Here is a 27,725-nt window from a genome sequence, read left to right as displayed (position 1 = left end):
CACCCAGAGGGAACACACCATGGAGAATAAAAAAGTCACTACCATTTGTTACAACTCTATGCTTCCTATACCATTATAAGAGAAAGAGAGAAAAATTCTGTTTGGTTGAGGGAGGCTGTATGAATTATGCAGTCCATGATGCTGATATGGGATCAGCTTTAAAGCAGCTTTTATCCACATAGTAGGCCTTTTAAAAAAAAAGGGACTTGCCCAAGGTGCCGATATGGGATTAATTTTACAGCAACACTTCCATATTCCTCTATTTGGAAATGAGGAATTGTCCATTGAGCAGATATGGATCCACTTTAAAGCAAGCCTCTCCTACAGTCAGCTGCTCTGAAATGAGGAGTTGTCCATGGTGCTGATTTGGGAATGGCTTTAAAAGCTGCTTTCTCTATACTCCATTTGAAAATGACAAGTTGTCCATGGGGCTGATATGGGGTCTTCTTTGAAGCAGTTCTCCCCTGCAGTCTACTGTTTAAAAAATTAAGTAATAATCCAAATGATTTTAAAGCAGTTTTGAACCAAAGTTTTATGTTTGAAAAGAAAGAGGAATTGTCCACTGTGCCGACTTGGGATCAGATTTAAAGCTGCTCTCTCCTAGAGTTTTCCATTTGAAAATCATAAATTGTCCATGGGGCTTAATATGAGATCCACTTTGAAGCAGTTCTCTCCTATAGTCTTATTTAAAAAGTTCCTTTCCATTCCTTTCCCTCCCCTGATTTGGGAGCAGCTTTTGAAGCTGGTCTCCTGCAGTCTCCCATTAGATAATGAGGAGCTGTCCATGGAACTGTTTTGGAATCACCTCTGAAGCAACTATTTCCCAAAGAAGAAGTTGCTGCATTCATGCACTGCAGCACTACATGAATGCAGCTGCTTCCAGCCGCAAAGACTGATTACACTGACCTGAAAAGTCTTGACACATTGCAAGTATGTGCAGTAGTCAAACAAATGGAGCTACACTCACTATAGCATGAAACAACTAACAGATTGCTACTTTCATTTGGCTTCACACCGCCATTAAAAACAGTTCCAGTTCCTGCTTCTTTCTTGCTTTCTTTGTTCCTTCTTCAGTAGAGTATGCACAGTAGCTCACATTCTTCCTTGGACGGCATCTGTGCGCTATTGTTGTTTTAGAAATGATCAAATTAGCTTTAACTAGCTTGTATTGCTTGCTTGACTGAGACTGATCACACATGGGGAGCACAGTTAGTATTTGTGGGGCCTTACACAGTTTTTCACAGCATGATATTTGAAAACAGTGAGCTATCCATTCTGCTCATTTGGGTTCAGCTTTAAAACAGCCACCTCTTACAGTCAGTTAGTCGGGCAGAAAAATAATATCTTTCCTTTAGCCTTCTTAAGGAATTCAGATGGAGTCCATGATGCCGATTTGGCAGCAGCTTACACTGAGCCTGCTCCATATTAGAGCACATACTGATAATATGGTAGTAGTAGCTCCTCTGTGCTGTACATGAAACACTCACTTTATTAAAAATGTAGAGAAAGGTTTTTTTTTTCTTTGCATACATAAATTAGGAACATCAATGCATCTGGGTCTCTTTCTATTGGGAGAAATGACTATTGGTTTTATGACAGTGCAAAAGGAACTGGAAGCACAATTTGAATGCTGCAAACAGATGGTTAAAATACTTATGAGTGGGGGAGGGTGAACTACCTTTATTATCGATATTTGATTAGTGCTTTTCTTTGAGTCATTTATCAATGTTTCATAGGCAAGTTCTGGTGGAATATCGAGGTATCACTAATGTTATCTTCTATGGACCTTTTACCTAGATACCCATTAACCTCCTCCTTCTCATTGCTTTTTCTTATTCCCCGCCAACCCCTTCACTGCCATGTATTGATTGGCTGCTGGTGGTGTCTTACAGTACTATATCTACTGATATTTATGTTTGTAGCTGCTGGTCTCCGGTTCCCATTATGGGCTTGAGCGATAGGCATGGGCAGTGTTTCAACACCTCGCTGCTGAGGAAAAATGTAATATTCAAGAGACCTGTCCTTAGTCAGCACTTCCACCCCAAGAGCTGGCTATGTAAAATGACCAGGGACAGCAAGTATAATGAAGCACTGTGTAAAGGCTTATAAAAGATTATAAGGGATAAACACTGATTAAACAAAACTTTTAAGGAAATAGCAAATTATGTCAGATTAAGTGGTTAATGGACAAGCATTTCTAGAGCACTTTTTGAATGTATGCAAACACATGCATACAAGCATAGAGCACATATTATATGCATACAGCACCTCTAATGTTCATGCAGATACTCTCACTCCAAATGCCTCCAAATGACCAGCACTTCCTCGTGAACTGCAGTCAGTCCAGCAAATGACAGTTGGTACCGTATATGATAGCTATGGAAGTGCCAAAATGCCATGAACATCATCACCAAACATTTGTTTGTGTCAATGAATAAACTTCTAAAAAAATCAAGTGTATCAGTACTATGTACCACGGCCAAAAATGACAGACTGCAGTTTCACAGGACAGCTTGTTGGCAATGATTACACGCTACTTCCTAAAGCATTTAAAAACTCATATGAGTCAAAACAATTCTCCACTTGGTTATCATAAAATCCTGAGTCACAACGAATGTAACCTTTCTATCTCTTTTTCTCTCTGCCCGCACTCTGACTCCAGCAACCCCCTCCTCTCTCTTGCTCTCTGAATCTACCTTCCTTTATTTAGCACCTCTCAGAGAACAGCTTCTGCACACTAGCTTTTAAAACCCTTGTTGGTACATCAGCTCCCTAACCTGCCTAACCTTACTCACTGCACCTCAGAGAGATGCCAGCTTGTTGTGATGGTAGGTAATCTGCACCCCAACCCCAGCCATCCCTCCACCTCTCCCTTTTTGTCTCATGCGCTCTCCCTGTGTCTCATTCTTGTCCCTCACAGCATATTTCACTGGCACACACACACACTGATTAACAGGTGAACCACTTCAAGGGAGCGGACATACTTGACATTTTCACCTTCTCAAATACCCAAAGAAAATTTATCTGAATACCACCTCCAGATAATGTAGCACAGTCCATTGTTCTCAAGCAATTCTTCATTTCCTTTTGTTGTTGTTTTCTACCACTCATGCTGGTCATAAAAATAGTACTGTGTTTCTCTAGGCCTACTGAAGCTGAAAACTATGATGTTTCCATTTGTCTCACTCCCCACACACAAAATCACAACCTGCTCTTTTCTAAACGTCCCACCAAGGAATAAAGGTGCATTATGGGCTCGAGGAATGCAGAACAAAACGGCAATTTTTGATAATAAACCACACAGCAGGCTGCAAAAACTTTTCCCATACAGCAAAAGCCTTTAGTTTGAAAGTCACGACTTTAGTTTTTGCTTCAGCACTCAATGCTGGAACTTACAAGCAAACCCATGCAACTGTCTTCTGTCTGTGGACTGGAATTGTAATGGTAGTAATAATGCACAATGTGCAGTGCTCATACCATTTTGTGGTGTTCTTTTTTGGGCAGACAGTATCCGTCTTTATGACATTCAATATGTTTACATGAATATAGAGGTCAAACGAGCACGCCTTGTTTACTTTATCTTCCAGTGACCCCCGTCGGTCCCCAATTCTTTCTCTCATCTCCTGTCTCTCTCTCTCTCTTTCCGTTTCTCTCGTCCGCTTCATTGGTAGGTTCCCTTCATCACCACCAGGGGCTTTCCATACCGCGCCGTTCCGAGAGCGGCTTTGGCTTTGCTCTCTCTGCGCTCATCGGAACAGAGACTCCAGACGCGCAGCGCGGTGGCAGACAGGGCGAGCGGAGCGTCTGTCCCTCTGATTTTCATCTGACAAGGAATCGTTTACCTTTGATTGCAGCAGAAGCGCCAAGCTGAATAACCGTTACCGTGTCCCCCTGCAACTTGTCAAGGCAAAGGCATTTGTTCTCGCCACGCGATAACGAAGGTAGGACTTTGTTTTAATTTAATGAGAAAGTTCACCGTGCGCTGGCACGCTCTTGTAACATACATTTCTGTTGGATTTTGAAAATGCCCTTTGCCTTTTAACTGTAGGAGCAAATACGGGGGAACTGCAGAAATGTACTGTGGATTTTTGTTCTTATAATACTGTGTTTGTGTGCGTGCACATGTATTGATAGAGGAAATTAGAGCTTTTGCATTTTTTAAAATAATAAATGTATTTAATTGAAGGTTGAACATCGCCAGCTAACTTGTTGACACTTATCGCACATTTAACATTTGTCAAGCACTTGGCAATAAGCGCTGCGCAGGACACAGTCGCGATTTCGATCACATGCAGTGATTTAAATAGTAATCAGACTACTCTTAACGATTGCAAGGTTACGGTAGATCCGAAAACTGTGCCCGAAATTGGTCACTCACTCTGGGACAAAACTGCACCTTCACAATTTCGTCGCATGGATTTGTAGCAACATCTTCACGGTGAAATTGGGGAGCAGGAGTGGACTATACTGTGTGCATAGATTCCGTGGTGAATGGTTGTGGAAAATTCTATTTTTTAATGGTACAAACCGCAACTGACTGTAGTAGTCATAGGAATAGACAGTCTAACTGTGTATATGCACATCAGCAACAACACAAAGCCTAACAAAATGAAATAACCTAGAGGTGGGGAGGGGGGCAAAACGACTGCACGCACCTCCTGCACACTGAGATGGGTTTCCGAGGACTGCAGCCACTTGATGCGCCAACAGGATGCATCTGGGGAAGTTGGATGCGTGCCACTGTGCACTAAAGCCATGCTGTTGAATGGATGCTGACTTAAAAGCATTCTAACATCTAACTAACTAACTAAATAAACAAACAAACAAACAAACCACAACTCTTATCTTAGTAATGTTAGGATGAACATTCACTGATAGTTATGTAGACTAAAATATTTTAGTCTCATTAAAGAAAAGTCTCATTCTTGCAAATGTAACATTGTCCCTTTTTTGTATCCTTCCTTTCATTTTCTTTTTTTCCTATTACCACCAATTACTTTGGGTTTACTCATTTATATTTGATATTTTAATAATTTTCAGTCTTCATGTGGCTCTAATAGATATTCACAAATCAAATTAGCATCAGCCGCAATTTCTATCTCGTTTGTTTAACACATTCTGCTGGACAAGATCCAAATTTCCTGCAACATGCACATCTCAGCAGTTACTGACTGAGCATTCTGCTCCTCTCCCTCTCAACCTTTCGCTGTGCTTTGTTGCCTTCTTTTAAATTGATTTATTTTTGCTCAGCCTTCCAAAATATTTGTCCACATGGCATTTAGATTTGCTTAAATATTATTTGACATTTGTTATTCTCATGAAACAGTCCCTGAAGAGACAGGCAAATGTTAGCTCAATCTAGTGTTTGCTGCGTCCCACAATTTTGGACGCATTATACTGTAAGTACTTCACAACTACAAGATTGATCAGATTCCTTCCATGCCAGCTTAATATTTGTTTTGTAGGAAGGCAGACCCTTCATCTTGGTATCTGGATGAAATACAACCTGTTCCCAACTCGGGAGGACTCGTGTGTATGTGTGTGTGCTTCATATTGCTGAACATGATTTGTGACCGTGGGGTTACAGTACACTTTAAGCTAGGATATTACTCCGTGACCTTGGCTAAGGTTAGAATTGCTTAAGTTTACTCCTTAAGGGTGTCTTGACTGTATGTATCAGCGTGTTTGGAAATGTGCCTTCACGTATACGTACGTCCGTTCATGTACATGGGGAGTGTGCGTATTTGTGAGACTTCAGACAGGCCTCAGTTTACCATTTATCCACAGCTAATTGGTGTTTGAGAAAATGCCTGTCGTTACAATAGCCAATCGATTACTTTAATTTTCCAATTAGATGCTGATCTGTACAGGAATCTGTCAAAGAGACACGACCTCTAGGTGAGGGCTGCGACCTTTATTGACCCTGTGTTTGAAAAATTGATTTCAGAGGTTACATTATAGGATGGCAGTCGGTTGGAGTAGAGATCAGCGCAAGTTCAGGGAGATTTATTAAACAGTTAACTATTCAGTCATTACTTTAAACATTCATCAGGGGGCTTACTAGTTTTCTGCCATGTTGGAATAAATTTTCCACTTGCTGCAGCATCTGGCGGTTGTGTGTGTGTGTTTGTGTGCTTTAATTATTTATTTGTAATTGTGAAATTATTGCTTTATCAACTGAAACTATCTTATGCATGCAGTGACTGTGGGCTTTGTGATTTTGTTTTGTATAAGGTTGTTTAAACAATTTTAAGAGGATCTGATATGCAGGAATACCTGCACCCCCCACCGTCCTCCCAACCACACACACACACACACACACACACACACACACACACACACACACACACACACACACACACACACACGCAGAATACCAAACATTTTCTCCAAGGAATTTATTTGCTATTCTACTGTCCATTAGAGACACATATCTGCTTTCGTAGACTCCTCATTTATTCAGCCGGTGGTCTAACCAGCATGTACATTACAAGGGCCATGTAGCAGTAACCCAGATGGCAGGATAGGCTGATTGTGATTTATGTACCAAAAGTGAATGCATTACAGTGAGCTTCTGGAGTCAGTGCCAAATCCAGTGTGAAATTTTCACACGTGTTTTTTAAGACAAACAGTCATAGATGCACAAAATATAAGCTTACTTACATAAAAAGCCTGATGTGCGTGCATCAAGCAATGGCTCAGTTTCTCCGTCTCTCCTTTCTTCAGTCTATGTCTTGCTTTTTATCTCACCCTTTGTCACATACACAAACACGCACGTGAACAAACACACAGCTCCCCTGAAAAATCGTTTCGATGAAGCAGTCCACCATTGTGAGACATTGATTACCGTTTACCAAGCCGGCGCATAAATGTAGTGTTAAAGGAGAGATGGCTTGGATAGATACGAGAAGAGAGGGAGGAAAATGAAAGAGTGCTGGAACTAGAAAGAGAAAAGGGGAGCAGAAGAGGCTGATAGATGGCAGTGATGTGGCACTAAAGATGATCTAGACGAGCGTAAACGTGAGTTTGTTGTTTTTTTTTCTTTTCTCTTCATGCCTGACAGAAAAAGTACCGATTAGACCAACTAATTGATTCATACTTATGATTAGGAACCTAGTTCATAGTGAAAAATCATATAGACAATCTCTGTCTCTCTCTCTATCTAATACCCTCTAATACACACAGACTCATACACAAACACACCCATATACACTATAACACACATATTCACACTCCTCACTGCTCACACCTGCTGTCTTGTTGGCGGTCAGGAACGGTCAGCCCTTAGTCACTTCATTACCCCCTCCGGGCAGGGACTGCATCAACCGTATTACTGCTTGAGCTCTGTGATGGAATCACTAGGTAGAAGGAGACAGAGAGCTTAAGGCCATGGACCGGCTCCATGGTTGATTTTCCAGCGCTGTTTGCAACTGATTTCAAGAAGAGCGTTACAGGCAATACTTTGATCCAGCAATTTTCGAATACTGTGGCTTTTACTCAGGAAACTCAGCTGCTTTTACCTGTGATGAAACAAGTCACTCATACCGTTTTATTTGGTCCACTGTTGAGGCTGTTTTGCAGCAAGCTAGTCAACAATGATTCAACAGTGCAGTTTATGCTGTCATCATCATGCCTTATTTTGTGTCCTTCAAGCTAAAAGAAAAAGTATAAACTTTCTGTATAAGCTTGTTTTTGTATAATAAGTAACTCTTGTATAAGAGTTGGATGAGAAGATTGATATTGCTTCCATATGTATATACTCTAAATATAAATCTACAGCCACTGGGCCATATACTTAGCTTAGCATAGTTTGGATTAGCGTAAAGAGTGGACGCATCGGAACGCAGCAAGCCAGGATTAGCAAAAACAAAAGGGACTCAAAATCATTACTAGTTAGTAATAAGTTATGTCCCCATTTTTTAAACTGTAAACATGTGAAAATGATATGTTGTTGTGAGGCTAAAATAACTGCTTTTTCTATCAAAAAGCTAAATGCCTCATGTTTAGCTAACAGCCATAAGAATGATTTAGTATTCCAGTCTAACTCATTTGCAAATAATGTTTATTTTCCTTGCCGTGATTGTCTAATTCTAAGTTTTAATTATTATTTGATCATCTGTTTTTATTTAAACAGATGCTAATTTTGTGCTCCAAAAACAGTATAAACATGCACGTGGAAGTCATGCCTCTATTGTTACTGATAAATTCTGCTAGTTTTGCACAGTTAGACAGACCAAACATTAGCATGTAAACACAAACAAGTGCCGAGCAGTTTTTATGTTCATCTGTTGCATCAGATGGATGCTTTTATTGCTTTATATTGGAAAATGAGTTAAAAAGCATTGCTATTAATTTTTTATAATGTTTTAGCTTAAATGTTTATCTCTCTTTGTGTGTGTATCTATATCTATATCTATATAATTCTATCTATTTATATAATTATCTATATATCTTTGTAAGTACAATAAGTAAGGGTAAAAATCACACCTTAGCAATGCATGTGACTAGTTTCTTCATACAGGGGGCATCTTAAAGCTGTCATCACCAACAAGGGCCTTTGAGCAAAGAACTAAATAAATGTCAGTAAGCGTGTTCAGTGTTTTTCCCCTGTCTCATTTCTCATTAGTACACATAACATAATTTATAGACATCTATGGTTTGTTTTCTTTGCACGTGCAGTTTGGATGGTTGGTGAGAATTTCATGTCAAGCATCTTTAGAAATATATTTACTTTGAAAATTGGTGACATGATGCAAGAAAAAAAAAAAAATAAGAATTATATACAAGAATTATACAAGCAATGCTCTCCACTGAGAAGTTTTGGATGAAGCAGGTTATATCCTGGACAAGTCACCAGTCTACCGCAGGGCAAGTATTCATGCTCACAGCCAATTTAGAATCACCAGTTGACCTAACAAGCTTATCTTTGAACTGTGGGACAGAGCCAGAGTACCCAGAGACAGCCCACACAGGCACAGGGAGAGCATGCAAATGCCACACAGAATGGTCTTGGCTGGCTGGCAAGTTTGAGCTCGGTGATAGTACAAACCACTGCATCATTGTGCCAACAAATACAAGAAATACAACACTCACAATACTGTAATCCCCAAACTTATTTTAAAAAGAGAGAGAGTAGTAAGAAGAGGAGCAAATGGATACTAATAATATTCAATATCTGATAAAATTGATATAGGTAAAGTCGAAAAACATTTGGAAAAACAAAGGCAATTTTCATAGATAACATTTTTTTTATGTTTTTTACTATTGCTACTACTACTACTAGTGGTGGGAGAATAGATTATGTTATATATGTTTGGAGTTTTATAAAATTTGCTTTTTGTGTGCTTCAGAAAAAAACAGCTTCTATGCACTACTGCTGGCAAATGGGCAGATTCTTATATAGCGCTTTTCTGTTGTAATTGAGCACTCAATACAACATGCCTCATTCATACAAGCACCTTTTTATCTAAAATGCATTCCAATGGACACATCAGAGAGCAATTTGAGGTTCAGCATCTTGCCTAAGGATATTTTGGCACGCAGACTGGAGCAGACAGGGAATGAACCACCAACTTGCCAATTAACAAATGACCTGCTCTATCGTCTGAGCTACAGTCACCCCTTTTGAAAATATCCATAGTGATAGGTTATGCTCAATGCAATAATGAGCATAGCATTGCACTTGACACACAGTACACTCGTGATAGTTGAAGAAACTTTTCACACAGTCAGTTCTTCCACTGTGCTTTTGTTTGTTCCTCTGTTTTTTCTACCTGAATGTGTATGATTTCCTAGAGCCAGGATTTCATCTCTGGTGATGGGATCCAGACTTACTCAATCTGTGTTCATAGCTGGTTTGCCTGGCCTGTGTTTGTGCCTCTTGCACTGGAGTAGGAAGAACAACTGCTTTGTAAACAGGCAGTTCTTCACCTGGATGTCACGGTTCACAGAGACTCTTCCTCTGAGTCTGGCATAACCCCATTGGCAGAGCTTACAGTGGTGTATTTCTGAATCAGTGTCGACTTTGGAAGGATGAAGGCTGCCAAGGTAGGGAAAGTCATCCGCATTTTGTGGCTGAAATGCTTGATATCTTTCGAGATATGTAACTTCAGTGAATCACATGCAAACATCCACACGCAATCGCGCACATATATAAGGTTTTTTTTTTTCATATGTTAGAGATTAAAATGAACAAAGGATTAGAAGTGATGCAAGTTATTATCATATTGGTTTGTTTGCTCTTCTCATAACCCAGTGTGAGAAGAGCGCTGGGGTCATTTTAATAAGTAAACAGTCTACTCTCAATCATAGCTTATTTTATGCTCTGTTCAGCATGTAAAACTAATGCCAGTAAACACAAATTTGATTCCGTTTAACAGGGAAATCTGTGCTTTTTTGTGTACTTTTTGTCCGTAGTTCCAATTATCTACTCTCAGTATAAAGTGACATTTTTTGAGGACTGTAGATGGTCATTGATTAGTGTCCCTGAAATTAGATCTATGATAAGCTGTCACTTTTAAAGGCTTACAGATTGAGTCGAGTACAGGCATTAACAGGAATGACCTCTTACTTACATGACTTCCAAAATAGACCATGTAATGCATCATTATTAAGATACACATACGATAATTGGTCGACTTGGCTGAATAAGTTAAAAGCAGAACAATTTTTAGAAACTAAAGTGGCAAAGATGTGTATCAGTTTGTTCCCCTTTGTGACTAAGAATCAGTCTATTAATGTTATGTTATGACTAATACTCAGAATTCAGTGTTTCTTTGTGTGAATGTTTGAATGACTCTTATTCAGTCATTAGCTTGCTGCCTGGGAACAAGAAGGAGTTTTATCCAGTTGCCACGTTTACCTGTCATAGTTCAAATGTATGGATGTTAATTTAATATGAGACTACAGATTGTCCCTAGATGTGATTGTGAGTACAAATGAGTGTGTGTCCATGTCAGTTCATTTGTGTACTGGCAGCCTGTCAAGGGTATTTTCCAGCCTTCTGTGCTGTCTATGCTGGGACAGGCTCCAGCACCTTCTGACCCTGAGTAGGAATAGGCGGATAAGACAATGGATGAATGAGCAAACATCAATGCTGAATTTGTATATTTGTCGAAATTATCCTCCAAAGCTTTTCATTTACTGTCTGGTAATGCAGCCTAGCAACAGACAGTTGGCTTCAGTGAGTGGCTAATACAGGCTTTGGGTAGTTCTCTTTGTCTTTGCCTTTCTCACACTCTTACTTTGTTCTCATTCTGATTTCTTTCTGGCAGGACTGCAAACTTGTGACTGATGAATGGTTCTGGCACACTGTTGTTTGTTATCACATAGAGCTAAATGCACAACCCTAATATTTTCTTTTCTTTGTTTTTATAAATGTAATTATTTATCCCGGTAAACTTTCAATTGAGATAAAAAAAAAAATCTTTTTTCAAGTGTGACCTGGCAGCAGAGATTACTTTTGTTGCATCATCTTTTTAAACAGGTCTAAAGATTAGTTGTTGAACTCCTTGGCAATCTCCAGCTGGAAAAAATAGTTTTTTGGAGGTTGCTACCTGTCACTAAGCGAAGTCACAACGTGTGCGCCGCACCAAATCCCGCTTGGTTTGCACGGACAAGGCTGACTTGTCTGCAAACGCTCCCTAACCACTGAGTTGTAGGGAAACTTGAAAAAGTGTGCTGCAAACTGAAAAAGGAGACTATTTGCATTCAAAATAAAAGTTGTCTCTTTGGGAAGACAGCACATTTCAAAAGGCAAAACCTTAATTTGAAGGTGAACGGTCTCTGTCTCTGCTTTGCATTGAATTCTTCAGTTTCATTACTACTTAGCTTGTAGTTGACAAGCTGGTGGCTTCCATGCAAACTACAAACTGGGGGAACCTGCTAGCAGCTAAAGCAATCATAAGGTTTTCACTGCAAAAGTGTATAACTCTTTGTGGTCCATTCCACCTAGTGACAGTCAGCAACCTCTCATAAATATTTGCCAACTGGTTGGGGATGCACTTTTGTTTCAGGTTGTTACGAGGTGTTTGCTGACTGGTCTCTACTCCTGTGTGACTGGGATTTCAGCAAATGATTTCACAGCAACCTCCAGAAACCAATAACAACCAGTTGGGGAATACTCATTTTTCCCTAGCGACCAGTGATTGCCAAAAAGCGCTATCCGGTCTTCCTTACTAATTGACATAGTGGAAAACATATAGTAATAATAAATGTACCGTAATTGTCGGGCTATAAGCCGCTACTTTTTGCACAAGCTTTGAACCCTGCGGCTTTTCTATGGATTGTCCATGATTTTTGTGATATCGTAAGAGGATTTGTTTTGTTTGTTCCGCTGTTCTCCGGCACTACGTTGCCTGGCGGAAGGATCGGGGTTCAAGAGTGGTATGTTGGTCACATGTCCGTCCGCCAGGCAACGTAGTGCCGGAGGAAGTAGCGCGAAAAACAAACTTCAAAGTAGCGCTACGCGTTCAGCGGGAGGCGTGGATGATGAGCGGCGATAAACTTGCGAAAAGCAAGTTATGCCCAACTCCACCAGTGGATTCTGACAGCGTGGAAAAGTGTGAAAACATCACCATGATCACCAACGGATTTCGAAGGGCTGGACTGCTGCATGATGGAGACACCGCCACGGCCCTTCAGAGGGTGTTCGACTCTGACACTGACAACGAGGATTTGTTTGGTTTTGAAAGTGACAACGAAGGAGAAGCGGAGAGTGGATGACGAAGCCATCCTGAGCCTGTTCGTTTCCGACACTGGAGAAAAGGACTTTGGTGGTTTTAGTGCGCAGGAAGAAGAGAAAGATGGTGGTGAATGACTGACTTTTCTTCTTGTTAAAGCCGTGTCACTGCACCTGAGCCTAAAAGGTAGTCCCAATCTATTTTTCTGGTGTGCTGTAGGTTATTGTTATGTACTACATTTGTTACTCGTTTATGAAGCACAGTACATGTTTCGTACTTGTATTTACCGGTACTTGTACATATACCTAAAAAGTTATGCAAATATGTCCCGTAACTTGTTTTTCAAAATATTAATAAAAGGGGTGTGTCTCCAAACAGCCATCTCTTTCCTGACAATTCCCTTTGTGCATATTCTCTTACATATGATAAGTCAACATTGAAACACCTGCGGCTTTTAGTCAGGTGCGGCTAATGTATGTACAAAACAGGATTTTCCCCTGATTTTAGCTTGTGCGGCTAATATTCAGGTGCGCTTTGTAGTCCGGGAAATACGGTATATGCAAAAAATCACAATCATAGTATGGGAGAAAATCCAATATTAATAACTGGAAATATGATAGAGCAGTTAAGTTGCGTGGTAATTTCATTTTTAAGATTTAACTTTTAAGATTTTTTTTTATCATGAAAACTGAAAGTGACACAGTTTTGGGTGCTTGGACAAAGAAGATATGTCAAAACAAATAATCCTACTACATAATAAACAGTTGTATCAGATTAGTGATGATTACTTTATTTCTTTTAATTTATTCTTTGTTTAGCAATTTAGTAAAGCCCAAATATGCAATAATAATGTTAATAATAATAATGTGTATGAAAACAATTAGTGTTTTTAGTATTTCTGGATTTATGTATCTAGGCTCCATTAATAATAATAATAATAATAATAACAACAATAATAATAATAATACATTTTATTCATAGGCGCCTTTCAGACCCTAAAGGTCACCTTACAGTAGCATGTAAACAATACCATAAAAAAACATAAGAAAAATGTATATATAGCAAACATGGTAGATAAAATTTAGACATAAACAGTCATAAAAGCAAATATAAAAACTGAGCAAGGTAAAAATGGCCTAAGACAGATCAGGTGTATGCAATTCTAAACAGATGGGTTTTGAGTAGTGATTTAAAAGTGGTCATATAGGTATTTGTCACATGAAAGACCAAACAAAACTACAGAATCTCTATGTGCTTTGCAAACAGGGAAAGCGCTCAGAATGCAGAAAAAAACAATAAATTGTGCACTATTATAATCAATAAGGGTTGCTCTGTATCTGGACTGACAGAGAATACCAGGTGTGTGGTAAGTGGCAGCTTTAAGAAATGTGTTTGCAGCCAGCATGGATATCACTTCCTCCAGGCAAAGTAATAACTCTTAATACAGCCCTTTTAGGGACTCCTTGGGAGTGGAACTAAGTTGTTTTCCAGTGTGACACTGTTGGCACTTGATAGAGGTATAATGGAAAAGACATCCTTAAATAATTGCAGTTAAAGTGATACTGAGCTGTTGGATTGAATTTCAGGCTTGATAAAATGATCCCTTTAAAAAATATCACATGATCAAAATTACAACTTTGATGATGCGATGATGTTTTTCTCTGTAGTAAAGGGGTTATTAAATATTCAGGTATGACTGTATAGTTTGATCACATAACAATACTTTTCATCTTACTGCCACATAAAAGTACTTACAAACAAACACAAAAAGGACACACATTTTTAAGTTTTCATGTGTTTGCTGAATTATGCATTGATAACATATTCATGTGGATTGTTCTACATTATTACTAATGGTATAAGCTTTTGCTGGGAAAAGTGTGTTTACACACACGCAAAAGAAAAAGAATACATGCAAATACATACACTCACACACTTGCATGCACACAAATATGTGTACAGTTGTCATACAGCCTTCGTGCCGAAAAGTTCAATAGTTTCTTTCCTTTTCTTGTTATTGAGAACTTTAGCATGCAGTGGCCAACCACTTTCAGCAGTTTTTAATGTAGGTTCAAAGAAATACAATTCAGAGAGAATTACTTGGAAGAATGTCTCCATGGCCATCGGTATACTATACTTGAGCTTTGTGATGGTACCAACATTATCGAGGTCAATCTGCTTGAGTAATCACCCTGCATAGCAGATTTTGATCAGGAATTCACCCCTGGCGTTGTTGCCCACCTCTCAATTTTAAATACATGTAAACATTGAGGGCTATCAGGAGGGGCTTTGCTCTCTGGCAGGTAGCTCCATGCCCTCCTGGGTTTTAAATGCACCTTAGAACACACATGCATCAACACTACATATGAGCTGGCGGAGGGAGGTTTGGAGTCTTCACACACCCCCGTTCTCTGCAGCCTGTTGGAGCGGGGGGGCTAGGAGGAGGAGTTGGCCGTCCGATTGGGGTCTGGAATGTGGGGCCTCCCTGCTGCTGCCGAGTCGGGGCAGTCTGCTTCTCTCCACCACAGGGAAAAGGGTAACACTACCTAAGTCTGGGTGCAGTTTCCCCCTCCAGGGGCAATTGTGTGAGTGTTGAGTAATTGCATATGAGAGCATGAGGGTGGGAATGGATGTCTGTATCTGTGTGTGCCTGTATGTCTGTGTCTATATGTCAGGTCGGGTATCAGACGCCACATCTCTAGGGACATCTCAGGCCCTCCAAGGTATGGAGGCCTATCTCCCCCACCACTTCCCCTGCCAGTGGCAGACGCCCTCAGACATCGGTGCGTTGGTGGTTCTTTGTGTCGTCCAGGTACACACCGGCTTACTCCTTGGTGGCTGCTTGTCGGGGCCTGGAGCCTGGGACTCGCTCGGGCCACTTTGGGCGTGGGGTACCCTCGGCCTCTCGGCCTGGGGCTCGGTCACTCTGGCACAGCTGGCTGCCGGCGGAGCTCACGGGCACGTCACTGCTCCGCGGCTGCTGAGTGACCCCTCATCTGGGACTCTCCTCAGCTCTTTCTGTGATAGTGGCGCAGCTGCCCCTCTGTTGGTCTTCCTTGGTCTCTTGTGTTCTGAGGGCCTCTGGATGTCTGGAGCCTTGATCTCCTCCATACCTGCTTGATGCCCTGGTGGACGGGGCTGTGGCTCCCCACACCATCTAGCAGATCATTACATGAAGGAACCTTTTAAAACAAGCGCGTTCATGCTCACAGGTGTACACACGGGTGCTCACACACACAAACGACACCCCTTTTGGCTCCTACCTCAAAGCACACTGTGCTGTCGATCTTACGTGCTGCACAATAATGTTTAGCATTTACTGTGATATTCCCATAGATCATTGTGATGTTGTTTATTATGTTGCTCTTTTTTTTTCTTCTGCTTGTTTTCTCTTTTTTCTTTCTCAACGGGTGATCCAGGTGATTGATCTGCTTATTTTGTTAGTTTTTTGCCCTTTATCCCCATCCCTCTTCCCCACTGTTTTTCTTTCCCTCTTTCTTTTCCCCAGTCAAGTCTGTCCCATATTTAGCAAGTGAAAATAAAATAAACAATAAAAGGTGAATCAAATAGACCAATACGGCAAGGCTGGGATGGTCCATTTGGTAAAGTAAATCTGTTGGGCATCTTTCTTCGCCTTTAGACAATAATTCTGATGGCAAAAGAACCAAACGGGACAGGCAAAAAAAAAAAAGGAATTCATCAATTGAGCTGTCTGTGCTGGACAGCAAAGCCTTCAGCTCAACATGCCAGACAAATAGCTAATAGTGCCTGAGTTTAACTCATTCTTTCCTTTCAATAGGAAAGGCATAATCCCTGCAGCACCTCGTAATGTAACAAAATTCAATAATAACCCAGAAATATGTAACCAAGTGGGTATAAAAAAGCAGCATTGTTAGGAAGTCATGAAACGTTGACAAAATCCTCAAGGCTCCCTTGCAAGTGGACAAAAAGAAACGAAATATGAATAAAATTTCACTTATTCTGTACTTTTATGTGCTCCAATTCTCTTCTCTGAAATCTACATTGATGTTAGAAAAGTAAAGTAAAACACTATTAGACTGAAATGTTAACAAACCCCTGTTAAATGTTCTGTTCAGGTAACTGCCGATTAGATATATGGAAAAGTCTCAGTTTGGGCTTTCCTTGTTTAAGACCAATGAGGTGAAATGCTCACTTTATATATTTAGAAATTCCGCCCACAACATCACACAAAACATTTCTCTTCTTGTTCCATATTTGTCTGTCTCTATTTTTTGTCTAGTATAATGCATGCATACTATCATGAATACTTGTACACTATTACTCAGTCTTATCACTGGCATGTTTCCTAATTCTTTTGAGGTTCTTTTCCAACTGTTTACACTCTAGTGGAATTTTTAATTAAAATGATTTCTGCAGTAATGACATGAGTGTTACAAGAATTTGAGCGTGTCAACCTGCCTAGTTTTTAATGTGGAGAATTGAGATATTAAGAAACCTATGTGTGCATATGTGAGTACATGCTCCACTGTCTTCTCACAGTTCAAAGACATCCAGGTAAAGGCATCTGTTAATTTTCTTTATCCGTAAATGTTCTTCATGTTCTAACCTGAGGCTTTCTCGGGAATGCTCCAAGACCATAAATCTAGAAAGGCAAAGCCTCCTTAGAAAAAACATGGATGGATGGATGGATGGAAAATATTGCTGTTTCTTTCTCTTGGTCCTTTTTATCTCTTGCAACAACCTGCAACATTTTCAAGGTCCTCACCTCTGCAATGCCCAGACTATCATTTGTCTGCTTAATGAACACTGGGGTGCCATGTTGAGTCATAGTGATGACATATTAGGGTTTTGTCCAATTTAAGGCCTAGTGCAAGAACGTGGTCCATATTTTTATCTTCACTTTAACCATAGCAGGATTTCCAGTTCTTTTCAGCTTAGACACCTCAAAATGCCATAACAGGTAACCGCATTTGATGTAAAACATAATTAACCTATTCATGAAGTAATTCCTAAACCAAATTTCAATACCATCATTATGAAATTGATAAGCCTAAATATAACTCTCTTTAGTTTCTTAGTTAACCCATTTGCTGCAATTAGAAATTGGTGCCCAGTAATATTTACGACAGAACATGAAGTGTATTTATTTTACTTCTGTCATAAATATAAAAATATTATCTGCTTTTTAAAAAAAAACACTTTATGTTAAGATTTTTAAAAACTTTTTCAAAAGCTCAACTTTTTTAATGGAAATCTTATTTAAATTGAAACAAAAATATATTTTAATAGTATTTATTTTAGTAGAGTATTCTATTGTTAATTGGATGATTCATAATAAATATTGAAACACTATCTATCTATCTATCTATCTATCTATCTATATATAAACAATATTTTCATAATTATTATTAAAACGATCATTTTCATAACTGTATGTGTGACAATATTCATGCAAAGTTTGAATCAGTATGGCCTACCAAATAAGGACATATATACAGACATATATAAATATATGTATGCTGCAATCATCATAGTAAAGATGATATTACTCCGTTCTTTAAGCCTCACACATTTTGCATGCCAAATACTGGTTATTGGTGTGCAACTCGGAATCTTAAGAGAGAATTTGTATTATTTATTAAATTAGAAACCATTTTATTTTGCGTTTTATTTATATGTAAAATCCTTTGAATGCCTTACCTACTTTGCCAGTAGGTAAAAAGTAAATATTTGAGATAACATTTAAGATGGAAAAAATGAAAACACTCCTGAATAATGTTTTTTTTTGGTCTGGCCTTGTGTGGTTCTCACTATATCTGTGATCTCACCATTAATGGTGGCTTTGAGGCTTTGAGAAAGTAAAAAGATACAAGTTCAATTAAGGACAGTTTAAAGGCACAAGACACATTTGAAAAAACTGCATTCTTGACTTAAAAATAAATGAGGAGTGATAGGGTAACATTGATGTCTATGTCAGTGTCAAGTTCATAGTCACATAAACTGTATGCATAAATATATCAGTTCTCCCATTATTATAAGGTATAAAAAATTTGAAATGAAGACAACAAACAGACAACGAATGGATCATAAATGACGTATACAGCTTGACAGATCTGCAAACGTACAAAAAACACTAAATCTCTCACAACCCAGACAGAAAAGTTAGTAAGGCTACAAAGCAGATATGCCAGCACGGTTTGGAAAGTTCTCTTTCCAGTGAGCTTCGGCTCCTTTTGCACCAAAGTGTTGACTAGCCTCTAAAACATGGATAAGTTGAGCTTTTAGATGAGGATTCATGGCAGTGCGATTTGCAATGGTATTAAACAGCAACCATGTCATTTTGAGCAGAGATGTACTCCTTTAGCGGAACAACACAGTCTCAGTAGTCTTCAGTAGTCTATATACAGTAAGTATTACTTCAGCTATATTTACATAAGGTGATTTAAAACATGACTTATCTACAAACCTCTGGTGTTAATATATATAAAGAGGTTATGCTATGGTGGTGGATATGCTGGATGGTGGGTGGCTAGAAATTTAAGAAGTGAGTGACACAATCTTATCACAGTAGTGCCTGCAACTACAGCTTTTAAATCTTTATTACACAACAGCAGTGCAATCTGTTAATATGTGCACAACATGCATTTGTACTGCGAGTGCAAACTCAAATAAAAGTTTGCACAGAAATATTGGAATATTATGATTATCTATGAATGCAACGCTGCATAGACCTCTGAGAGCACTGTTTGACTGTACTTGCCTAATTCACTGAATATTGTCAAGAAATAATAGGCTTCAGTGGGTTATATGGTGTGATTTAATGTTTGGTTGATTTTATATTTACACAGTGTTTAATTTACCATACTTACATTATCTGTCTTGGAGAATTTAAGATATGAATATGTCACATCTGCTTCTAATGGTGCACAGCTGCCTGCCTGCATATCTGGGGCCATGCTGGGATTTATACTGATAATACATATCTCTGCAAGATTAAACTACTGTATGAGCGTGTGGCTGCGTATTGTGTATGTATGCGTGCACACTAGAGTTACTACAGTTCTGGGCCTGTGTCGTCTCCTTTTTGTTTCTGCAGTATAATGGGCTTTGAAAGATAATACCCAAGAGACATAACAATACTTCTGAGCTAGAGGATTGTGAAGCCGTCCCAGTTCGCAGGATGGCTTTGGCTCAAAGCTAAGCTATGATTGGGAAACCAGGGAAACCTGGATTTTCTGGCAAATCATATTAATCGCCACCATGGTCCTTTTTACTTCATGATCTCCTCTCTCTTCAATCACTTTGTCCAGTTTCTAAGCTACTTTCTTTGTTCCGTCTAATTTATTGCAACAGTTAGGCTCATCCTCTGCAATATTTTTCTTTTGTTTCAACAGAAATCGCTGGCCTTGGCAGATTCAGTTATGTAGTGGCAGTAACCAGTAACACAACAACGTTCTGACAACGTAAACATAATTACAGAATTCCTGCAAGGTTAACAAAATTTCAACCTTCAAAGACCTTTTTTCAAACAAAAACAAAAAACATCTAACCTCTAAACATCAAATTTTATGTTGCTATAATTTTACTTTAGTAATAAAATAGTAAATGTAACAAAATACCATTTGAATAAATGAAAAAAAGAGCTGAAAAATAGCTCAAATATTGTTTATTTCTCTTATGAAACATCACAACATCTGAACATGTGTTAGTAAACGTGTTAGTAAAAACTGGGGCCCAACGATTGAAGTTTTGGAAAATGTTAAACATCTAACATTTAGTGTTTGAACAGTTCAAGAATATTTTAAAATGTATATAAACGTATTTATTCAAGTAATTAGTCATTTAGGAAAATATGCTTGGCATACACTGAATGTATACCAATCAATTAAATTTTATTTGACCAGATTCCATTATATTTAACAGCTTTACATTAAATTATATTAAAAATTACATGGAAAATTTACATGTGGTCAAATTAATTGCTCAGCATTTTGGGACTAAATTTTTTTAGTGTAGAGAGATACTAAAATAGCCAGAAATGTATTTATTCAAAGACAAACAAGCAATATTTACAAGAAATTTATTTATTTATTTATTATTTATATGATGTGGTTATGACTTACAAACTTTTGTGTCATGTTCCAGTGTTTTGTCCCCCTTTTTTCCCCTGTGTCCTTGTAATATGAAAAGTATATTCTGCAGAAGACAGAGCTTTGGTGGCTAGGGCTCCTTAGACCATCGGGCATATCACCTGTTGAAGGCTTTGAGGCTGAAGTGGAGTTATATTCCCTCAATGTGTGCATGGTTTTTACGCTCTTCTTTTCATGAGGCCAAAGCTCCTTTCCTTCTCCGGTGCACTGTCAAAGGATACAAAAATCCCTCATGTGGTCTTCGGAATAGGAATCAGAATCATGTTTATTGGCAGGTTTGTACAGAGGAATGTGTCTTGGTGTCATGGTATGCAGGGAGAAGACAGTGTTAAAAATGGCTAACTAAAAAGTTAACAACCAACTACATGATGGCACACTCCACAGCTGTAATAATATATAAATGCATAAACCTTTATATGTTCATCTGTAGATAATTATTTGCCCTGTTTTTTCTCTCAATTTAAATGCTCCCTTAGACAACGTTGAAAGAAAACAAAACATTTACTCTCATTTCATTGTGATGCAGATGACTTTACCTGCCACTGATGAGTCCTCTGAATGTTTTACTCTACTTTACATGAGTATTTTTTTTTTGACAATTTTTAAACAAACATCTTTACTTTCTACTCCTTAAATTTTCAAAACAACTTTTGGTTTGGTTTAACGGATTTGCTGGGCGTTACTATTTCAAGTCACTGCTCAAACCGAATTGAGCCTAAACAGTAACACATGAAAGACAACCCTGTTTTTGTATTAATCACCGGGGAATGTGGCATAAAAAGAGATGACATGTGGCAAAGTCAAAGTAAATTTGACTTTGACTACCCTGTTAGCTTGAACTGCTTAAATCACTCTCAGTCATATGTGATCAGTTTTTCACATTGTTGCCAACTTCTGAACAAAAAAAGCTACACTTAGTAACTATTCATAGCCTAACCTTTTTTTAAGAATTGTCTCTCCCAAAAGCACTTCACTCAGAAAGGAACATCTCCGTTTCCCTCTGTACTATTCCACTAGCTGCAGCACTCAGACGATTCTGAGAAATAAAAGAGACATTCTGTTTCTGTCTGAGTGATTATTTTACTTATAACTGAATTTGTGTATATGAATGGAGTTCATATGAATATATGCCAGAAGAACTCGCAGATGACAGATAAATGTTTTCTGTTGAATAATCACTCTTAAAGACCACCAAATCTCTGAATCCCCCCAAATATTTTAGTTTTATTTTAGTTTTTAGTTACAACAACATTGGGGACAGACTGCCTCAAACTCAAAGGGTTAACCTCTATATTATCATAGATTTTAAATCCTTAGCACTCGGATATCTTTTGTCCTTAGCTGGCAGTCAGCAGGGGGAGGTCATCCACAAAGCCAATACGTCACTGTGGGTGCGGCAGGTTTCCGTCAGCAATGCACTTCCAGGCCTTGCGATCTGTGGCCTTGACCTTTGCTTGCTTAAGGGTTAGACATTGTTGTTTAAGATCGTCCTCAATTTGCTTGATCCAAGTCTCCTTGGGCGTGTCACGCTTTCTCCAGTGGGAGTGGCACTGCTACAGGTGCTGGTTGCTTATGCGGCAGACATGGTCAAACCATTGCAGTCGTTGCTTCTGGAACAGCTCTTCCATTGAGCGCTGCTGGTGACATTGACTATGTATCGCACTGTTGCCGAGACGGTCATGGTCCGAATCTGACACAAACAGCACATTTGGAAGAACTCAACGTTGTTGAGGTCGTGCTTGAGGATAACCCAGGTCTCGGCTCTATAGAGAAGAATGGGCAATACCAGCATGCGGTACAGATGAGGGTGATGTTTGTCTTCTTCCAGATAAGCGTCAGCGTTGGAGGGAGGTGAATGCCTCCGCTGCTACACCACGCCACACTGTAAAATAAATTTTTTTGTGTTAATGTCAGCTTCAGTGCTGCCTATTCTAAAGTCGCAAGAAACTGAATGCTCACCTGAATTCAGTAGCAGTATATTTTGAGTAATATACCAGCACAGGGTAATAATGCTATAAAGATCAGAAAGCACAGGCACAGAAAGAAAGTCTTTTGGCAATTTTGACATTCAGGTAATTAAGTATTTGATTTACTGCAGATTTAAGAGACTTGTAAATTTTAAAGCGTGAGTTTGTTCACTGAGCCAATTAGGAAGATAAAGAAAAAGTAGGGTGAGGTTAGCATCTATCCCTTTATCTGTTTAACCCTTAAAGCCGCTCCGACCGGCTGCAACCACGTAAGCCAGTGCAATAACTTTTTTTGCATATGAAACCGGAGGAGTTGTACTTACATCTTATGCCATCAGCTTGTCCTCGGTCACAGTTTCCTTCCACATATAGCTTTGCAAAAACTGCATAAAAGCACTTGCAGCAACAAAAACATAATATTCCAGAAACACGCTTTGCCGATCCGATCAGCTGTTTGCAACACTTCCTTTGTCCATCAGCGCTAACTATCGCATGTCCGCCATGACCTGCCCGAAACCGGTGACGTAATTTGTGGAAATGTAATTTTTTACCATCAGGGCCATATGAGCCTATTTTTTAAAAGTTATGTTTGACTTTATGACTTTCTGTGTCGTTTCTGGGATGCTTAGGACTCATATTGCACTGCTGGAAATAGTTTATTTTGATGCATATGCTGTTATTTTGCAAATTTGCATTGTAAGATTTATTTTCGTTTTTCCTGCAGTGTATAAAAATTGGTGTATTTGAAAAATAAAACTATGAAGACACTTAAAATAAATTTCCTGTGGTGGGAAACTATTTTGTGCAACTTTTTGGTATTTACAGTTTTGAGGGATAAGGCTTTTAAATTTCTCTAACTAGAAATATATGTTAAAAAAAACAAAAACGATTTTCAATTTTTTTGTAGTTTATTGCACCTTTTTGCAATGTATGTAATTACTATGCACTTAATGCAGACATATTATTAAAAGTTGGGCTATAATGGTTGTATTGATGTATAGCAACTTGAAATGCTCCCAAAAATGGCACTACAGCATGTAAAAATATAATATAAGCTCTGGCGGACTTGTTTCTATGGTAGGTCTTAAAGGGTTAAATAGTTTGCTTTGCCTTCTGTTCCATTTTTGTTCTGTGTTGATTTGTTCCTACTTGTTTCGTGTCTCCAAAAGTTAGCTAATTTATGGCCACGTAGACTTTTGTTTTTGATGTTGTTGCTAGGATTATTATGGTTTGCAAGTTTAGTTTTATATATGTTAACTTATGTTGGTGGCTTCTTTTCAGTGCTGTGCATCGTACCAGCTTCACAATGGCATTATATGCATAACAGACTGCAGCTTTTTATAATAGCCTTTTATAATCAAATATGTTAACTATGTTATTGCTAGATTGTAAAATATAACAATATAAAGCAACATAATAAAAATATAACACAACTAAAATTACCATAACAATTGTCTGACCCATGTACTGTAAATAAATAACATGAGGAATAGGGAAGCCAAAAAATCTTAATTCAGTCAGTAGCATTGTTTCACATGGGACAGGGGGGTCTGGGAGTTTCTGCTTATAGTGCTGCCCCCACAACCAAGACCTGGGTAAGTGGAAGAAAATGGATGAGTGGCTAGTGGCTCTGTGTTGTATTTCCTAACTCGTTTACCTTACATACAAAAGATCCCCTGTTTGATTCCTAAAGGAAATACAAGCTCAGCCTCAGGGCGTCACAAGCTGGTATATTCTCAATGCTGGTCCCAAACCTGGATAAATAGGAGGGTCACATCAGGAAGGGCATCCCATCTAAAATCTGTGCAAATCAAACATGTGGACCCATCTGTTGTGATGACCCCTTGGGAAATAGTGCAGCAGCTAAAAGTACCTTTTATATTTCATGGTGCTACATGGGGAGAGAAAGAAAGCTGACTGATTTGGAATTTTGCAACACTCGATGTATTTGTGTGTTTTTTGAGCTAAATGGTGTTGTGATCATTAGGCCTGCTGGTGACAGCAGCAGATATTGCTGCTGATGGGGGAGCTGAAGCAACTGTATGTTTTACATAGTGTTGCCTCAGATATACCACAGATACTTCAATTGTATGCCTGGAAATATGAGCCTCCTGCTCAAAGTGAGCACAGATGTACCAGTGAAGTCCCCTTTCTTCACCTGCTCAAAGTATAGTCACAGGCAAAAGAAAAACAACTACATATTGGAGACAATTACAGTCAAACAATTCACTTTTCAACTTATTGTTTCCAAGAAATATTAAATTAAGAAATAAACCAGAAAGTTGCCCCCCTTTATGTGCTAGATAATTGTTGCAAAAAACTTTTTGTTGGATCCATAACTCCAGCTCGAAATATCATCACAGTTTACCACTGTGATGAATATGAGGCAATGAAAAGCGGATCTAAATAGTAAATAAGAATCTCTTGGTGTATTTACATTAATTATCCTTTACTGCTTTATTTGAATTCTGCAGCGTCAGTTTCCCATTACACAATAATATCAGAGAGACACAGAATTTCAAATATTTAATGAATTGTCAATGAAGAAGATTACTTAAACATTTCATTACTCATTGCTCATTTTCTATCTGAATGACGTTTCTTTTAATCATTTATGCCATTTTTTCATTGGCAAGCAAAGGTGAAGGCTTGTCATTTATAACAAAAAAATGTGATTCAGGCACTCCTGGTAATTGCTTTGGTATGGGAGATGTTGCACTCTAGAAGACATTGAAATAGATAGCATAATTCTTTTTTGTGAAGGATGTGATGTTTATTAGAGATCTATCAAGTGAGCCGGGGTATTGCGCTGTAACTCTACAGTACCTGGGTTTATTTATTGCCCTAGCTTGATGCCTCTAGAAGACCTGTAATAGAACTGATAAACAGGACAATTATGCTTGGAACTGCTTTAGCTTGTATTGATAAGGACGTTTGCCACTAAAAAATAAATTGTGTAGCCTTCATTTCACATGACAGGTTGTAGTTCACGCTGCTCCACTTTTTAAGTGAGTGAGTTTGTTCATGGAGCCAATTAGGAAGATACAGAAAAAGTAGGGTGAGGTTTGCATTTATCCCTTCACCTTTTGTTTAAATAGTTTGCTTTTTCCTTTCTGTATCAATTTTTTTTTTACCTTCTGTCCCATTTTTCCTTCACGCTCCTATAAAGAGTTTACACCAGTTGTCCTCCAGAGATTCAGTAGCTGCATTGTTACATCACAGTTTGTCCTTAGTTTTAGTCAAGCCTTCTGTTAGTCCAAGAAGTATAATTTTTCATTCATTTCACTTCAGAAGTCAGAATTAAAAAGCCCCCTCTTCTTTTTCCCAATCAGGAAAATTTGTAAATAAACAGCAAAGCCAGCAGCTGACGATTTGAATCTGTTTATAGATTTACAGAAATTTACAAGTTTATGTTCAATTTGGACACGAAGCATATTATATCTGTGAGTTGTTTATTAGGAAAACACATGAACGTGTCTTACAAATTTGTTCCTTCTTGTTTAGTGTCTCCAAAAGTACAGCTAACTCGCTGACTGGTTTTTTCATATTGTGCTAGCTTTATTGTGCTTTGTAGGTGTAGTTTTACATGTTAACTGATGTTGGTGGCTTCTTTTCAGTGTTGTGCACAACAAAGGAACATTGTTGTTCAGACCTGACTTCCTGCAGCTGGACTTAAAAGAGCATTTTTGTTATACCTTTTGGTCAAAAGTCAGTAGTTAGTACATAGTCTGATTAAGTTACATAAGCAAGGTGATAAATAAGTTGAAAGTTAAGAAATATTACGTGATTCATGCTAAAAACAGTTAAAATGTGTGGGTTTGAAATTTGCTCAGAGTGAGACGTCTGAGTCGCAAGCGGCCTTGGGAATGGGAGCGAGGGAGCGCTCTGATCATTAACCTATCTTTGACGTATTTTCTCCGTTGATGCTGTGAAAAGTGCTTCGGAAGTATTAAAACAGTGAATACAAAACAGTTCATGTACACGCTAAAAGTGCCCTACACGCTTGTACCTTGGGAAACGTTCGTCTTTGTGAGTATTAATGTGTTCAGAAACAACCTTTATATGTGTTTACATGGAGTAAATTGTGATGCTAATGTAACGTACGTGGTAAGCTAGGCTAATCATTAAGTTTCTCATTAAGATGTGTATTAGCTAGCAATTTATTTTCACTTTCTGTATGTTTCAGTTACAAATAAGAAATAGCAAAGAGAAGCCTTGAGAGAGGAAAGGCTTAAAAAGATCTCCAGTAAAATCAAGAAAAGCAAGCCTTGTGTGGAGAGCTAGTCTATTTTGTTCGCTGGCTGTCTAGCTTCTCATGGTCAGGTGTCGTGAGGGCAGCACAATTTTATTTAAAGTGCCCAAGCCCAAAGTACAAAAGTGAAGCAGCACTGTTTTCATTGTATTCCCCATACTCTTCCTTTGTACTAGTGTTGCATATTATTTGAGAAGCACAGTTCCAGCTAGTCTTTGCCCTCATACCTGCATCCTACATACTTATGTAGCATTATTTGTATTTGCACTTCGTGTGACGATTTCTATGTCTCTGTAACTAACTGAATGTGAATTCAGATTATTTCTAAAGGTTTCGGTGTCCAGTATGACAAATTTATCAATCTAAAAAACTGAATATTTACCTGTTATAGCCCTTTAAATACATTTGCCATTCCTAGAAAGCTGGAGTTACAGAGTTCCTTGGGGTCGTCTTGTATTAGTAATGATGTAGACTTCAGGCATGCTCTGTGGCCTGTTTGTAAACATATTTGTCACTGTATACATGTGATGCATGATCCCTGTTGATACATTGTGCTTTTCTGTGCCTTGCATGTCCAAAAAGTTAACTGGGGCAAACAAGTCTCAAATACTGAAACAGCCTCCAACTGCTCAATGCTCACTACATCAGGTAGTTAAATTCATCACAACTGTCTGGAAATCAGATAACTATATTT

General features: G+C 38.6%; 1 protein-coding gene across 3 annotated transcripts in view; it reads left to right on the top strand.

Moving 5' to 3' along the window:
- The window catches only part of cdh22 (cadherin 22), a 184,452-nt gene that overhangs the window by 8,846 nt on the left and 147,881 nt on the right, over positions 1-27,725 (top strand). Inside the window, exon 2 of one of the 3 annotated variants that reach the window (XM_087840993.1) lies at positions 3,672-3,941. The gene's annotated coding sequence lies outside the window, so the exon portion shown is untranslated. Of the gene's footprint in view, positions 1-3,671; positions 3,942-26,703; positions 26,809-27,725 lie in introns of those variants that run through there. The other 2 variants (XM_006782772.2, XM_006782771.2) reach the window with 2 other exon arrangements.

This window comes from Neolamprologus brichardi, chromosome 5 (genome assembly GCF_056152115.1).
Source record: "Neolamprologus brichardi isolate AB-2024 chromosome 5, ASM5615211v1, whole genome shotgun sequence".
NCBI lineage: Eukaryota > Metazoa > Chordata > Actinopteri > Cichliformes > Cichlidae > Neolamprologus > Neolamprologus brichardi.
The sequence above is the reverse complement of the archived record's forward strand: the minus strand, read 5'-3'. Positions and strand labels throughout refer to the sequence as shown.